Source organism: Cornus florida, unplaced genomic scaffold (assembly GCF_030987335.1).
Source record: "Cornus florida cultivar Cherokee Brave unplaced genomic scaffold, ASM3098733v1 CherokeeBrave_3.0.0_Hap2_Chr02, whole genome shotgun sequence".
Taxonomy (NCBI): Eukaryota; Viridiplantae; Streptophyta; class Magnoliopsida; order Cornales; family Cornaceae; genus Cornus; species Cornus florida.
Genome location: NW_026775572.1, coordinates 61,468,513 through 61,484,351, shown reverse-complemented (window position 1 = coordinate 61,484,351; position 15,839 = coordinate 61,468,513). Strand labels below are relative to the sequence as shown.

General features: G+C 33.6%; 1 long non-coding RNA gene across 1 annotated transcript; it reads left to right on the top strand.

The window, feature by feature from the left end:
* The first annotated feature begins 1,275 nt into the window (after positions 1 to 1,275).
* On the top strand, positions 1,276 to 9,874 carry LOC132287220 (uncharacterized). The gene is made up of 3 exons (XR_009472957.1): positions 1,276 to 1,417; positions 2,116 to 2,201; positions 9,670 to 9,874. It is a non-coding gene; the product is annotated as an uncharacterized LOC132287220 (long non-coding RNA).
* The last annotated feature ends 5,965 nt before the right edge of the window (positions 9,875 to 15,839 follow it).

Sequence of the window (15,839 nt, the reverse complement as noted above, 5' to 3'; positions counted from 1 at the left end):
ATTTGAAATTATGTCTATTGTGCACCACTTTCACTACTTTGTTAGGCTCCAACAATCCTATTAATGACCAATAACAGAGCCAGAAAATGATTTGAGAGGGAGTGGCTTAAAATAATATTAACATTAAAAAAAAAAAATCAAACTACTGTAATAAACAAAAGAATTAGTCGTCGAATATCTTCCCTAAATCGGTCACTCTCATTTAAGAAAATAACTAGGAAATGGGGGGTGGGGGCTAAGAGAGATGATGGGTATTTTTTGTAAATAAAAATGAATATTAAAATGTATTTATAAGAGTGGTACAAAATAATGTTGCAATGCTAGGCAGTTGTGAGGTCTACTAAATTGAGGAATGATATACAACCATTGTTATTATATTTTAATGGAAAAATTCCTAATAAATCATACTTTAAAGTTTCTTCTTATGAAATCTTCTCAAACACAAAGAATTTCTACTTTTGAATAATGAATATTTTTTCTAGTTTGCCCTTTATTGCTAAGTTACTATTACTTCTTCTTTTTTTTAACTAAAATACAAATTTTCACTCTACTTTCAATATTAATCCTACAAAAATTAATAAAGTATTTCAAGTACATTATTTGTAAATACTCACATGTTAAAATACAATGAAAAACTTTTCATTAAATACATTTTGAATTATTTCCTTTCTTTTTAAATTTTCTACTTCATATTTTAACATGTGAGTATTTACGGGAAGAAAAAAAACAGTAATAGTAACTTAGCAATAAAGGGTGATATTGAAAAAATATTCAGTATTCATAGAATCTGAACTATTTTCGAAATTTTTTTTAAAAGTATGATTTCTTTGTCTTTTGGAAGATTTCATAGACTTATTTATTTTTAGAGTTTAAAAGTAGGGATTATTACATATAAATGGGGTTAGGGTTTCATATTTACCAAGAAGCTGAGTCAAAGTCTCATATTTCTTAAAAATGAGGTTGACTAAATTGATGACATGGCACATGAATTATTACTGTTTAAAACTTGTGGTGCCTAAAATGCCCTTCTCACTATTCCAGCACATTTACCTTATTGCCCCCGTTTAATTTAGTCACTCAACTCTAAAGCATTGTTGCCCTAAAATACACAGTCGTGCGTCACAAATCCAGCGAAGCAAGCCCAGGCAAACACAGCATCACCGAACATGGAACCCTAACCCTCCCTCATCTCATTCGTGAAGAGCCCTTAAGAGCCCTCTCTCTCTCTCCCCCCATCTCTGTAACAGGATTGAAGCGTAGCCGTTGAGCCCTAACCCTCATTCAAGCCCTCTCTCTTTCCCCCTCTGTAACAGCAAAGCACTTCTCCACGTCTAACCGTCGTTGGTGCGCCCTCTCTGTAACCCAGCGAAGCACTTCTCCACTTCTGCCATTCATTTATTGTTGTTCTAGTAATATGGTAAGTACTCTCTCCCTCTTAACACACACACGTTTATTTTTTAGATGATTATGGTCCTGATTTAGTGTTATAATTTTTTTTTTTTTTTTTCCAATTGGATGTCTGATTTTCATGTAGGTTATGTTTATATATATTCTCCTCTTATAATTTCTATTATGCAATCATATATATATAATTTCTATTCTGCAATCAAGATTGTTGTTGCTCTGTTTGTTGTATATGTTTGAAATGTGCGTAACAAAATGTTGCTCTCTTGTGCGTAACAAAATTAATTTTTAAAACTGAGTTTTATCCCACCAACAAAGGCAAAATTTTCATAAAGTAGATACTTAATTAATCAAATGTTTTTTTTATTTTTTATTTTTCTTCTTCTTCTTTTGTAATTAGGTTTGCTTGTTTTTGAAGAGTTCATGCTTTCTTTATACGTTGACTGAACTGAAATCCCAAATGTTATCCTACAATCTTTCCACTAGCATGGGTTTTCATACTTAAAATACTCGGAATTTGCTGAAGAAAACATAATTAAACAGGATAAAAAACAAATTTCCATGCATGTCCTTTGTTACCTGCTGAATTTTTTTTTATAGAACATTAATCTGATCTTAAAACTTAAACATTGTACTGTTAATGCCTACCTGTGTATAGTAGAGATTCAATGTCCCTAAATCCAAATAATTCATGTTCTTTAAATTTACTAGGACCATGTGGAAGCAAGTGGCAGTACGTGTGGTGCCTACAGGCTTTTTGTTGGATTTCACTAGTTAGCTAACTAGCTTGTGCCAAGGTAACAAGCTTAAATCCTATCTTCATAAGTCATTTGCTCTGGAGACCTTATGATACAATCAATAAATGTAAACTGTAAAGAGGCATGCATGTGATAGTCTTTGGGTAGGGACACTTGTTATCAAATGTTTGTGAAATCTACATTCCCATTTGCATTTGCTTAGTAAAAGAATTATTTAAGATTACTAGTATTGGTTCTACAATATTAAATTAAAAACAAGTTTTTCATACATACTATATTTGTTGTGGTTTAGTGGTTGAAATGTAATTAAATATAAAATTTGAGTTTGGTTCAATTAAATGAAAATGCTTTATAATAATTTCATGATTAATATCTTGGGTGTTAAGAATCACTAATAAAGATTTTAGTTCTCAATATAAAACAAAAGGGAAGAAGCTACTCTGTTTGGATCTTTGGACTGTGACTCAGAGATGAAGTAACAAATCTTCATGGTTATGCTATGATTTGTGCCTTAGCTTACAAGGTTGGAAGTCTTTGGTAAATGTTTTCACTAGGGAAACATAGCATTTTAGAGCATGTCAGTGATGGCCTTGGTATCTGATAATTACCAACATTTAAATAAATTAGATAAATAATTCTTTTTAGTAGACTGATTGAATATGTTAACATTTTTAAACGATTAAAAAATTTAGTCTAAGATATTGCTATGCAATGACCAGAAATGGAAAAGATTTCTTCACCATCTGTTCATGAAATTTGAATGGTTAACAAATTTCTAGATATGCTTACAAGTTCCCCCCGCGCCCCCCCCCCTCCCCCCAACCGGTGAAGAGTGCAAGCTGCTTTATACCTAAGCCCAAATTCAGTTGAAAATACAAGACACGAACAATAATGGGAAAACTGTTATATGACCTTTACGTCTAAATTGTATTTACGGGAAAAGAAAGAGAGAATGAAAGAAAGAAGTAAATTTCGATCAAAATTCTGTCCAAGACTGATGCTTTGGAAGTTATTTAGTTACTAACGAGATGAAAAAGAGAAAATATAAAGCAGTAGGTAGTTATCTAAACACCAGTTATATAAATAATAATAAATAAATAAATTAAGTACTTATTCAGTTTTATCAAAAGGGATGCAGAAAAACCCAAAAAGATAAACATATTGTCATAAAACAAGACATAGCATTGGTAATACTAATACCTCTTCGGGCGTTGATTCTCTTCTTGAATAGCCGAATTGGGTCATAACCCTCCAAACACGCCGCATAAATAATTATCCTGACATCGAAATTCAAGCAATTTTCAACCCATCAAAGAACCAAAACAAATAGCCCGAACTTTCTATATATATACACACACAGAAAAACAAAAATTGGTAAGAGGGGGACATACAAGGTGATCTCTCTGGCGGCTCCGGGGCTGCAAAACCTGCCACTCTCGTCAATTCTGGGCAGCATTTCTCTGGGAGATGAGAGAGAGTTTGCCGATTTTTCAAGAACTTCCCCAACAGCCGTGAGAGCTGAAGAAGTGCGAAGAGGAGAGCTTAATAGAGAAATTAAGCTTTCTGAGAATTAGGTTTTGAGTAGCATTCTCTATACCAGATCAGAATATGACACCTCTTTGCATTATTTGGAATCAAAGTAGAAATAGAAGTTAGAACTAAATTGAAGAGTAACACTACTTTTTGTATAAATTGAAGAGTAACACTACTTTTTTATCTAATATATTCTACACCCGTGCATATATATAAATATATTGTGGAACATACATATTAAATTGATGACTTAATATGAATGCCACAATTAAACACACTACCTTAGGGGGGGTATTCCCAAAGTTTCTCATTTTATCTGTTCGATTTTCTAATAATAGATAATAAATAATCTCCTATTGTGTACAGAATCACAACACTTACTCCAAAAACATATTATATATATATATACATATATATATATATATATATATAATATTGTGAGTTGAGTTGAGAATTTCACTTGATAGAGCTTTGATGTCAAATAAATAAAGAAAGACAGGTTTCATAAATGAGGAGTGAAGAGGTTGAGGGAACACTGACAATATTTCTTTGTATTTTGCTCTGTTTTGAAAAGGCTACATGAGAGAGCTCTCTCTCTCTCTTTGAGGTGGATCTGATTTTTTTGGTCCAAAACTCGGGCACTACAATCAAACCAAAGACACCACCTTTATGTGAAGGTGAATACGGATACTACATGTCTTTGCACTAGGAAAGGAATCAAAATCAAAATCAAAATCAAAATCAAAACAGCTAATGGGTGATTTAAAGTTTTCAATGGGAAACAGATAAGTGTAGTACTACTAAAGTCTTTTTTAAGAGAAAAGCCTTCAAACATGGTAGAGTTTATAGATTTTTGTGGGGATTGCTTTATTAAATCTGCCTATGCTCTTTTAGCTGCATTATATATTTTTCTCGCAATCGAGATATACATGGTTTTACCCCACTAATTCTCGGAGCTCCCAAAGAATTATTTGTACTCATGAAAGCGTAGTCTCAAAGAATTATTTGTACTTATGAGGAATCTAATTTTAAATCTGGTGCTTCATGTACTTTTATTTTTTGATTTTCAATTGTATCCAAACATCTTATTTTTTTATATTTCCATTAAAATGGTATCTCTCTTTGATTTTGGATCATGTGTGTGATTATGAAATTATGTGTTGATTTGTAAGGTTGCTTTCAGCTTTGGACAAAAATAAAATGAAATGCTCTTTGAATTATCGACTCTCAATTAACTATGTTGGCAGCCTATTGCAATCGATTAGAGTGATTAATAAATTCTTAAAATTTTGTTTCTTGTGAGGGAGGGTCTAATTTTGTAATTTTGCTTTAATGGTATTTGATAGTAACAGAAAAATTCAGTAAGTTAATATTTATATTTGGTTTTATACTAAGTCGCATAAAGTGGTAGATAGAGCGCAAAAGCAACAAAATTAAATTACAAACAAATCGTGAGAATGGGAGCTAGATTTACACTTGTTAAAAAGAATTGTATGACCTAGATTTTAACACAAACACACTTGTCATAGGCTAGCTACACCTATTGTAACTTCTGTGGCTAGCTATTGGTCACTGTTCTTGTTTGTTTGAGTGTGTTTGGATCATAAAAAAACAAACATATTTCAGCCACTACATGAATAGCTTCCCAATGAGATTGAGGAAAAACTTCAAGACAAAATGGCTGAGCTAAATCTAGTTTATGATTATGTTAAGTGCTGTTAGGAGGAGATTGAAACAGCACTGGACCGTCAATAAGCACATCAATCTTAAGAATCATAGTGTGAACTATACTCTAATACAGGTCCATAGAACACGTGTGCCATTAGGGGAGAGAAAACCCTAACGTACCTCGATTTGGAAGGAGAAAGAGAAGGAATGAGAGAAATGGTATAATAATACTTGTTTAACCTTCCAAAAAAAAAACCTTTAGGAGTCATCCAAACCAACATGAATTTGTTCTAATTTTTACAAGAGTTAGGCTGAAATATTTAAACATAACACGACTTTGTCATATATATGTATGTTTATACATGATTTTAACACACACACACTGGCCATAAGCCTAAATACCACACATTAACTAGTACATAATGGAACACATACACAAAACTAGTAGTAATCATGATGCAACTAATAAGCTCCATATGATCAAAGTAGTTTCACGGCTTATTTATCATTAAGCAGTAGTTGCCATGGACTGATATAGATATATATTCAAAGCATATAATTTTAAATTTTTAAGCTCATTACATCAACAAACTATCAAGACTTTCATTTTATTTTTGTCCAAATCTGAAAGCAACCTTACAAATCAACACATAATTTAATAACCACACACATGATCCAAAATCAAAGAGAGATACCATTTTAATGGAAATATCAAAATTTAGTTAAAACCATTAATACTGACCATGGTTATATCCATTTGAAATTTTAAATTCACATTGTCAGTTACAACCAATACACACCACAATATTGGTCGATAGCTATGAGTAGTATCAATTCACTCCGTTAGAAAATAATATCTATGTAAAATCAGCTATATCTGTATCCTCCTACAAAAAGAGTTAGACTAAATCAGCTATATCTGTATTCAAGCTATATATTCAAGGCTCTTTGATGACTGCAGACTAAATCCTCAGCAGAACGTAGGAATTTAGGAGTTAAAATTCAAAGCCACCAACACATAGGTAGTCCAATTAGTTTTTATGTATAATTAATTATTATAACTCAATTTAGATCAAGAATTATTCAAGATTGTTGACTCTTTCTCAAATGGCATGTAGAGTATACCTCTGTGTAATATGTCTTTAGGCATCTACGCACATGATAGAATTGATGCAAAAGCTAGCAAACTCTATAAATGAGGCTTTTTTAATATATGTATTTAGCATTAATTTATCAAAAAAATGTATTTAGTATTAATTTATTATTCCAACATTCCCTTGTACTTGTCTCCCCCATTTTCAAGACTTACACATATAAATTTTGTGTGTGAAAAATATTCAACACTCTGCTCTCTCTCTATTTAACTCTCAATTTTTTATTTTCAATCTATATTGTCCCATTTAACTCTCTATTCATCTCATAATCTCCCTCATCTTGTATATATGTTTGTTGTACACATAGTGATACAATTATCTAGTAATCAATGGCATTGATTTTGTGGTTGTATTTTGATTTGAAAAAGGTCTGTAGTGTGTGTTTAGGAAAAGTTTAATCTTGACACCGCCTATCCCTATTGAGGGAATTAGTAGTGTTTCGCTGTAAATAGATCTCTAAATTACATTATATAATTATGATATTTAATTGTTTTATATTTCATTATTTTTTGAACTTCATATTTAGTTTTTTTTTTTTTAAACTAATGAGTCAATTTTCGAAGCAGTTGGACAAATGGATGAGAGACAAATTATATGCTATTGTCGATTTGATGGGAAAATTGACAAAAATGAGAATGGGGAAATTATATACATCGGCAGTGTCACAGACCCTTTTATGATAACAACAACAACAACATACGAATCATTTATAAATGAGTTACAACAACGTTCATCTTCAAACATGAGTGGTAAAGTCATATATTATACCACCGAATCTAACAAGAATGAACTTTTGAGGCTGACGGGAGAATCTGGATTTAGAGTGATGCTTGTAGTGAGTGGTCCCATGCTAAATGTGTATATGGAAGATGCAGAGCCTGTAATTGCATCATGCACAATTCCTACTGATCATAGTGAGAGGTAAGACACATATATTTAAAGTAATACATTGATGTATGCGCTGCATAGGTTATGTGATTTTTAATATACCTTTTTATCCACTTGTAGACAATTTGTTGAAGCCACATCGCCAATTGGTCTTCTACAAAGTGTTGCGTCAACGTCTTCATTTCCTCCGATAAATGCGCATCGGGATTCTTTCCGACACATTGATGACATTCTTTGCGTGGATCAGCTTTTTGACAGCCCAAATGATTTCAAAGATGCACTCGTTTTGTTTGGTCTTCGTAATCATTTTCGGTTCAAGTACTTGGACAATAGCAGAAAATATTATAGAGTTGTGTGCGAGGTTAATAATTGTCCATGGAAATTATCAGCTGGTTGTGAAAGAAGTGGTGATATAGTGAGAATCAAGTGGTTTAATAATGTTCACACTCACACTGCTCAAGACATTTCAGATTATAAAGCCATTTTTTGGTCGAAGGAAATGGGTCGAGCTATTGTGAACAAGGTTAGGGACAATCCTAAATGCACCCCCAAGACTATTTCCACAGACATAAACGGTGAATTTTCTGCTAAAATGACTTACATGCAATCGTGGAGAGCTAAGGAGTGTGCACGTCATATCATTGAGGGAAATCCCAAGGATAGCTATATTTTAGTCCCGTGGTTGTGTGAACGAATAGCAGAATATATTCCTGGGACAATTACATCGTGGGAGTGCACGGATGATAGGAGATTTAAGCGAGTGTTTGTAGCTTATGGGTGCTCCATACGAGGTTTCATCAACTATTGCAGGCCCATGTTAGCAATCGATGCTTGCCACTTGAGTGGCAATTATAAAGGAACAATGCTTGGTGCAACGGGGTTCGATGCGAATGATGGCTTGTGGCCTTTGGCGTATGCTGTTGTTTCTTCTGAGAATGATGATGATTGGCATTGGTTCTTGAGCAAGGTGAAAGAGATTCTAGATGGTCGCATTGTGACAATCTTAACCGACAGGCATCCGAGCCTAATAAGTTGTATTAGAGATATTTTTGGCTCCCAGTACCACTCATGGTGTCTTCGTCACCTAACGGCGAATTTTTCTACATCCATTCTTGGGAGACAAAGTTTAGGATTGAGGGCTTCGGGTAAAGAGCATGCGAAAAAATTACTCGATAAAATTGCATATGCTCGAACTGTAGATGAGTATAAGAATGCATTGGCTGCCATGCGGGTATTTCGAGGGGAGTTATGCGATTGGGTTTTGGCGAATTCACCTGAACATTGGTCAAATGCTATGTTTACTTCCAAGCGTTGGGATAAATTATACACCAATCAAGCAGAGTCCTTCAATGCATGGGTGAAAGAAGAGAGGGTTTTTTCAATCACAAGGTTGATGGATACACACATGCAAAGACTCAGCAAATTTTTATACCAAAAGAGTTTGGACGTTCAGAAGTGGACTATCCCGGTTGGGGATCGTATTGAGGAGAAAATAAAAAAAGAGCAAGAGTTAGCTCTTGGTTTTCAGTCGATGCGTGTTTCGCCTACTGAGTGTACAATATATGATCGAGACAGAAAACCATTCAGGGTGGTATTTGGCAGTGAAAATTCTTGTAGTTGTTTGAAGTGGACCATGAGTGGGATTCCTTGTTCGTATGCATGCTATGCCATCCATGAATTATCTTTAAATATTTATGAGATGGTTGATCCATGGTTTAGGGTTGAAACACAACAAAAACTATGTGAACATCTCATGTCTTCTGTCCCCATACATGATATGCCGAATGCAGCTGCTGTTGCTGCTGCTGACGGTGAAGGTGCTTCCCATCTTAGGCCTCCTGCGGTAACACGTCCCCCTGGACGACCTCGTATTAAACGAATCGAATCACAATTTCAAAATGTAAGGTCGTTACACTGTTCGCGATGCGGCGAGAATGGTCATAATCGTCGAAAGTGCAAGGCTCCTATACCTGGATAGAATAGTTATATAATTGCTAATTCTAGTGGAGTTATTTTGTAAGGTGTTAAGGCCTTAAATATGGAATTATTTTGTAATTACTATTAATTCCTTGGAGCTCCCCTACTGCATTAGTATAACTATGTTGTGATAGTATTTCTAACTTATTTAGAAAACATTTCTAAGTATGATGTAACTTATTCTAAGTTGAATCTGTATTATTCGTCTGGTGGTTTATTTTGGTATTGAAATTATTTTCCTGGGTCCTCGTATGAGTCTCATGTGGAGTGTTATTTAAAAATCATAGGTGTGTGAGTTTTCTGGCAGCTGGAGGGTCGTGAAAGCAAGGAGGTTATGGGATTATGTGACAATGGACGGGCTTACATGTTACATGCTTACGGAAGGCTAGGAAAATAACATCATATTAAAGTCATTATGACTTGTTTCCTCACTATTAATTCCTTGGAGCTCCCCTACTGCATTATGACTGTTATTTCAACCACAATTTACCTCGTGAGTCTCTTTCTTCCTCACTTTCTTTGTGTCTCAAAAATTATATGAACATTGTGTTTACATTATCAACATTGTTTGACAGATGAGGCTGAATGGATAAATCAGTACAAAGGAAGAGTGTTCAGTTTAAACGACAAGCTTGTGGTGCATAAAATTTGGCTGCCGAATGAGGAATGCCCCAGATTGGCAATGTCTAGAGCCTTTGGGGACTACTTTATTAAGGATTTTGGACTTATATCCGTCCCTGAAGTGAGGTGTTGTCACATATAACCAGCAGAGACCAATTTGTTGTGTTGCGAACCGATGAGGTATGTATGGCACTTTTTGGTATTTATCACTTGTTCTTTTTTATACAATGACAAAGAAAAAGACTTGTTTGTTTCTCTATTAAATGTCCAAAAGATCACGTGAACGAATACGTTTCAAACTCACGAGCATAATTGACAATAATCACTTCAAATTATGTGATATCAGTTATTATTAATGAGTTTACAGGTTTTTGTTTTGGCTCAAATTGATTGGATTTTGAAATTAGTATGGATTTTTGAAGTTAATCTTAACATGCTGTGATCCTTGTTTTGTAAGCAGAATTTTTCCTATCTTTTCCTTCAAACCTTATTTAATCGGTAAGAAAATTTATTGATTTAAATTGATAGAAGAAAAATTGTGTGTTTAAGCTTCCAATGGACTTGGTTTCATGCAAATTGTTTGAGAATTTCTTTTTTATTGATTTTTCAAAGGGAAGTATGTATTTCTGGGAAAAATTGTTTCAAATAGATTTTTGGGCTTCCTTCTGATTTTTTGTGGTCCAAATTGTCCAATCATGTTTGATAGAATAAAAAAATAAAGAAACAATAATAAAAAGGATTTTGCTATAATCTTAGTTGACTACTGTTACCCTATTTATTTATTTATTTTGTTTAGAGTCTTGCTTTTGGTTACTAGCGCCTAATAAAAATGTTGTCTGCTCATATGTCCCTTATTTTTGAGTTTTTTCATTTAACCATCTCCACTTGTACAATATTTTGGTGTTATATTTTGTTTAATTGATTTGCATGTACTTCAAATGTAGTCTTCCCGCTAGGGGCTGGGAAGAGATAACAACGGGAGCGTCGATTGCATGGCTATCAAGTACATCAAATTTGTAAGTTATATGGTCTTTATGTTCGATAAAAATCTTTTATGATTGCACATTTGTAATGCTTTTTATACTCATACTCGGGGGGGTCACATGCCTTTAAGTGACCAATTTTATGGTGTATCTTGAACTTTATTACCTTATTGCTACATCGGCCCATGTGGAGGCCATTTTTTTTTTTCTTGTTTTAAAATGTTGAAAGCATGGGAGTATGGGATCATCGTATGTGGAGGTTTTGATTAATTGTTGTGGAGGAGAAGTTGTTGATATGTTGTTTAATGAGTTAATGCAAGTTCTCACGTTCTTCGTACATGTTGATATGTGGAGGTTTTGCTAATTTTCTCTTAAACCCAACTCATTCATCAACGCTCTCTTGCTCTCTCTCTCTCTCTCTCTAGTCTTGTTCATCGTTTTGCTAGGATTTCTACTATGTTTTTATACAATTTTGATCCCTATATATATATATATATATATATATATATATATATATATATGCTGTTCCTAAAACATCAATTTTGGATTCAGGAATTGGACACAAAAATGTGGCGATTCCCTCTCTCCGATCAGAAACTTCGAAGGCAAAATTTGTGCGAAAAAGTATGTGTTTCCATCTGCTTGTGTGTGTTTATGTATGTTCGCCAACCAATTGATATTTTCGGCTTTCTGTTTCGTTGCAATGAATTCAAGAAAATGAGAAAAGTTTAAATTCTTTTAGCTTTTGTATCGAATTCCTTTTGATTTTCTTTCTTTTGTTTGTCTTCGTGAATTTGTTGGACTTTTGGATTTACTGTGAACTACGGTTTCTTCGTCTACTATTTGAATGTTTCTTTTTTTTAGACGATATCTAGTGTTGTTTGCAATATCTTTAGATTTTTGTGGTTGATGTTCCCATTAATTTCTTGGATTTTGATTTTTTTTCACGTAAGGGTTTCTTTAGCATATTTGGATGGTTTATTGTCTACGAATATGAGTTTTCAGGAATTTAGGGTTTATTTGTTCAACTTGTATAGATTCTGCACGACTAGAATTTTTGACATCATTAGATAATTTTTTAAGTCATAGTCCTGTAGGTTTCTTGGTTTGGATTTCCATGGGATTCAACATGAAGATTCAGGGAAAACACACTCAATATGTTTTTGTTTCTATTTGTATAAATTTGGATTTACGTAGTTCTTTCTTTATTCAGAGAAATAGACCCAATAAAGTTTAAATAATTAATAGGTCCCATAATCTCTTGAGAGAGGTGCAATGAGATTGTGATCAAAGACACATCAAAAGAAGAAGTGAATTCAAATATATTTGATAATGAAGCAATAGGTATAGCCATTTTAGGGCTTTCCTTTCACAATTCCTCATTGGGGGGATCCACAACACTTCTCCCTTTTCCCCTTATAACTTCTTCCCACTAATTCGAATTAGGTCTAGCCGTCCTCCTTCATTCTCCATTTTTGTGTATGCTTAGTAGTGGGCTTAAAAGAGCAAGATTGGGTTGAATGACCAAAAGATTCACAATCTAACATCTGTGACTTCTCATATAGCTTCCTCTCTATATATACCAGTCTCGAACCTTGACCAGTGGGTTTATAATTCAAACCATAAGCCAACAGGCTATAAGGTGAACCGATAAGCATTTTCATTTCTCCAGTTGTTAGGTTTCTAAGTGAGGAAAATAGATAATAATGTAATATTATCATATGTCCTATTGTCTTGGATTACAAAGAATTTTTACTCGAAAGGAACCAAAATAGATGTAGAAGACAGTAACGATAGTTTCAGGTTTTGTTTTTGTGTTCCATATAAAGAAAATATTACATTTCAAAATATACTCTCTTTATTTATTTAATTTTTTTTTAATATCTTTGCCTGCCTTCTTTTGTCATCGCAATAGGCTTCACACTAATCTTGCTCCTGGGTTTTAAACTCTATGGCTGATTTTTTCCTGTCATTTTGCCTTTATATATATATATATATATATAGGTTTTATTGGAAATTCACACTAATCTTGTTCTTTTGGGATGGCAGCTGGATAGGTTTATTCCCAACCGATCTGCAATGGATTTTGATTTTGCACATTACATGCTCAACGGTGGGATGGTAAGAAAGGAAAGCCCAACACCATGCTCTCCAGCCAAAGAAGCTTACAGGAAGAGGATCCTTGCTTTTAAGAACAAGTCTAGGAGATAGATTCCCCAAGTGGGTTTTCTTTCTTTCCTTTTTCTTCTTCTTGTTGCTAAGCTCTCATTCTGATTTGTGTTTTGGATTGATTGCTTTCTTGTTGACATGTGTTTGTTTGGTAATTTAACAGTCTCCAGAAAGGATTCTTCTTGTTTCTGAGCTCCTACATGAGTTTTATTTGAATTTACTGGATTGGAGTAGCAGTAACATTGTCGCTATCGCTCTTGGGAATTCAGTATATTTGTGGAATGCTGCTAATGGCGCTACTTCTGCACTTGTTGTGATTGATGAGGAAATTGGGCATGTGACAAGTGTCAGATGGGCGCCGGATGGAGTACATCTTGCTGTTGGACCCTTCATCTTGTCGGATGGTAAGAGTTTTCTTTTAATTATGCTTTCGTTTTTTCTATTTTATTGATCATTTATGCTTTTGTTTCTTTGAACAGATTATTGTAAGCAATTAGATGAGGCATGGTGAAAAGTTGGCATTCTTTTTTAATGTTGTTCTGTTAAAAAAAGATGACAAGCATTTTTGACTAGTTGTAAGAAACCCTGGTCAATAAAGAAAAATTTTATTACAAAAAATGAGATGATAAACAATAAGATTCAAAACACATTCTCGCTGAAAGAAAATTTAAATCAGAGACGAAAAAGCCTAAAAATAAAGAATAGAGGCACTCACAGCCCGAGTGGTTGGAGGAACGAAACGTTCAACTGAATAACTACAAACCAGGAACTCTGCTCTTTGATATTTCATGAACTCATGTTTTCCATGATATGCAGGTGCTAAGAAGAAATTGGGCTTCTGTCAGTTTCTCTAACTGCATTTTGTGTGGAAAAAGAAAAACTTAAAGAAAAACATGGGTTTAAATGCAACACAACATGCATTTTTATATCCCATTTAAGTTCTGATAAAGTTGGTAGTTTCTTTTACGTTTTTTTTAGTTTGGAAGAGAACAAAGTCCAGTTTAGTGGTGAAGTGCAAGGTTGAATGAGGCATGTATCATTGAAGATTTTATTATACTGATATAATGCATAAAGTGAACTACTATGAAGGATTATGGCTTGTATAGTTGGCCTATATTTTAGAAAACAAATATTAGAACTAAGAGTATTATATTCTTTATTTGGAGTGAAATGAAATGTATTTATTGCAAATTGTCACATTTCTCATGATCTAGGCATTAGATTTGATTTTTCTGGTGCCACCTCTCCATCCTGTACTCTAATTTTCTTGGTTTTTCTGAATAGCTGAGGACTTTGCAAGACGGGCATAGTTCAAGGGTTGGTTCTCTTGATTGGAACAATCACACACTGTATTAGAAAACTGTATTAGAAAATTAAAAGAAACCAAAAACTGTCTTGGTATGGATGATGGCTTTAGGATACTGCTGAAGAAAATACTAAAAAAATAAAAAATAAAAAAATAACTGTGTTGGTGTAGGAGTGATCCCAAAGTAGGGTTATTAAAGAAATTAAAGACTCAAAAGGTGATGTTTAACTGGTTAATCTTGAAATATAGTTGCAGTTTCTTTGTCCAGTTCTTTTATGATCCTGTTTTCTTACCCCTTGCTGAAAATATCCTATACTGGATCTTGGTTCCCTTTACTATTTAGTCTATTACTACTTACATATCTTGTTCACTGATAATCAAGTTAAATTATACTTGTACTTGAGAATCCAATATAATTAATTGGTCTTTCTGGGTGTATACCAAAATTTACATGAAAATACAAAACCTTTGGAATTAAATTAGGCGGGTCACGGGGATTTAGACCTCCATTACCCAAATTAATTGTATGGGAAAGCAGTATTGTTTATCAGGAGTAGGCGGAATTAAGTTGCCTACTGCCCAAATTAGCACTAGGCTCTCTTATCTTGGTTTTGTTTATTTATGTATGTTATTTTGTTCGTACGTTTTGGTAGTAGTTTCTTCGCTACATTTTGTTTGTCAATGATGATGATATCTATTTGATTCATAAATGACAATCTTATTCATTCCTTTTTCTGATTAGCATACTGAATTTGAGACTTGTGTGATGCAGCTACTTGCTTGGATTTTGTACCATGGACAATGAGGTGATTTTTTTACAAGTGCAGACTGAAACTCAAGTGGTAGAAGGTTTATAAATTTGGTAAATAGCAGTGCTAGAAGATTTTGTTCCTGTTTTGGAACATTGATGAATGGTGAATTGTTTTGGAACTTTAGTAAATGATGAATTTTTTTAATGTACAATGAATTTTTTGTTGTAGTGATAGGCAGACACCATTCATGCACAACTTGAAAAAGTGATGGATGAAATAATTTAAAGATTATCCAAATGATATAAATAATTTATAGGAGGAAATCTATTTAAAAATTAAATTAACATTATAATAGTTTTGTTAAAATAAAGACATTAGATTAGTAAATTGTAATTACAAATAGGGATGTCAATAGTCTGCCTCATGACAACAATGGCACTATTTATAACTTTTTCAAACACTAAGGCTTTTTCTTGATGATGTGACCATACCTCTTTATCTGCCATGGTGTAAGGCTGTTTTACATTATTTGGCTTTTTGTTCAATCACATGGCTAGACACAGAATGGGACTCTTACTGAATAAATCAGCTCTTGTAGATAAACAAAAGCAACCCACTTTCATATC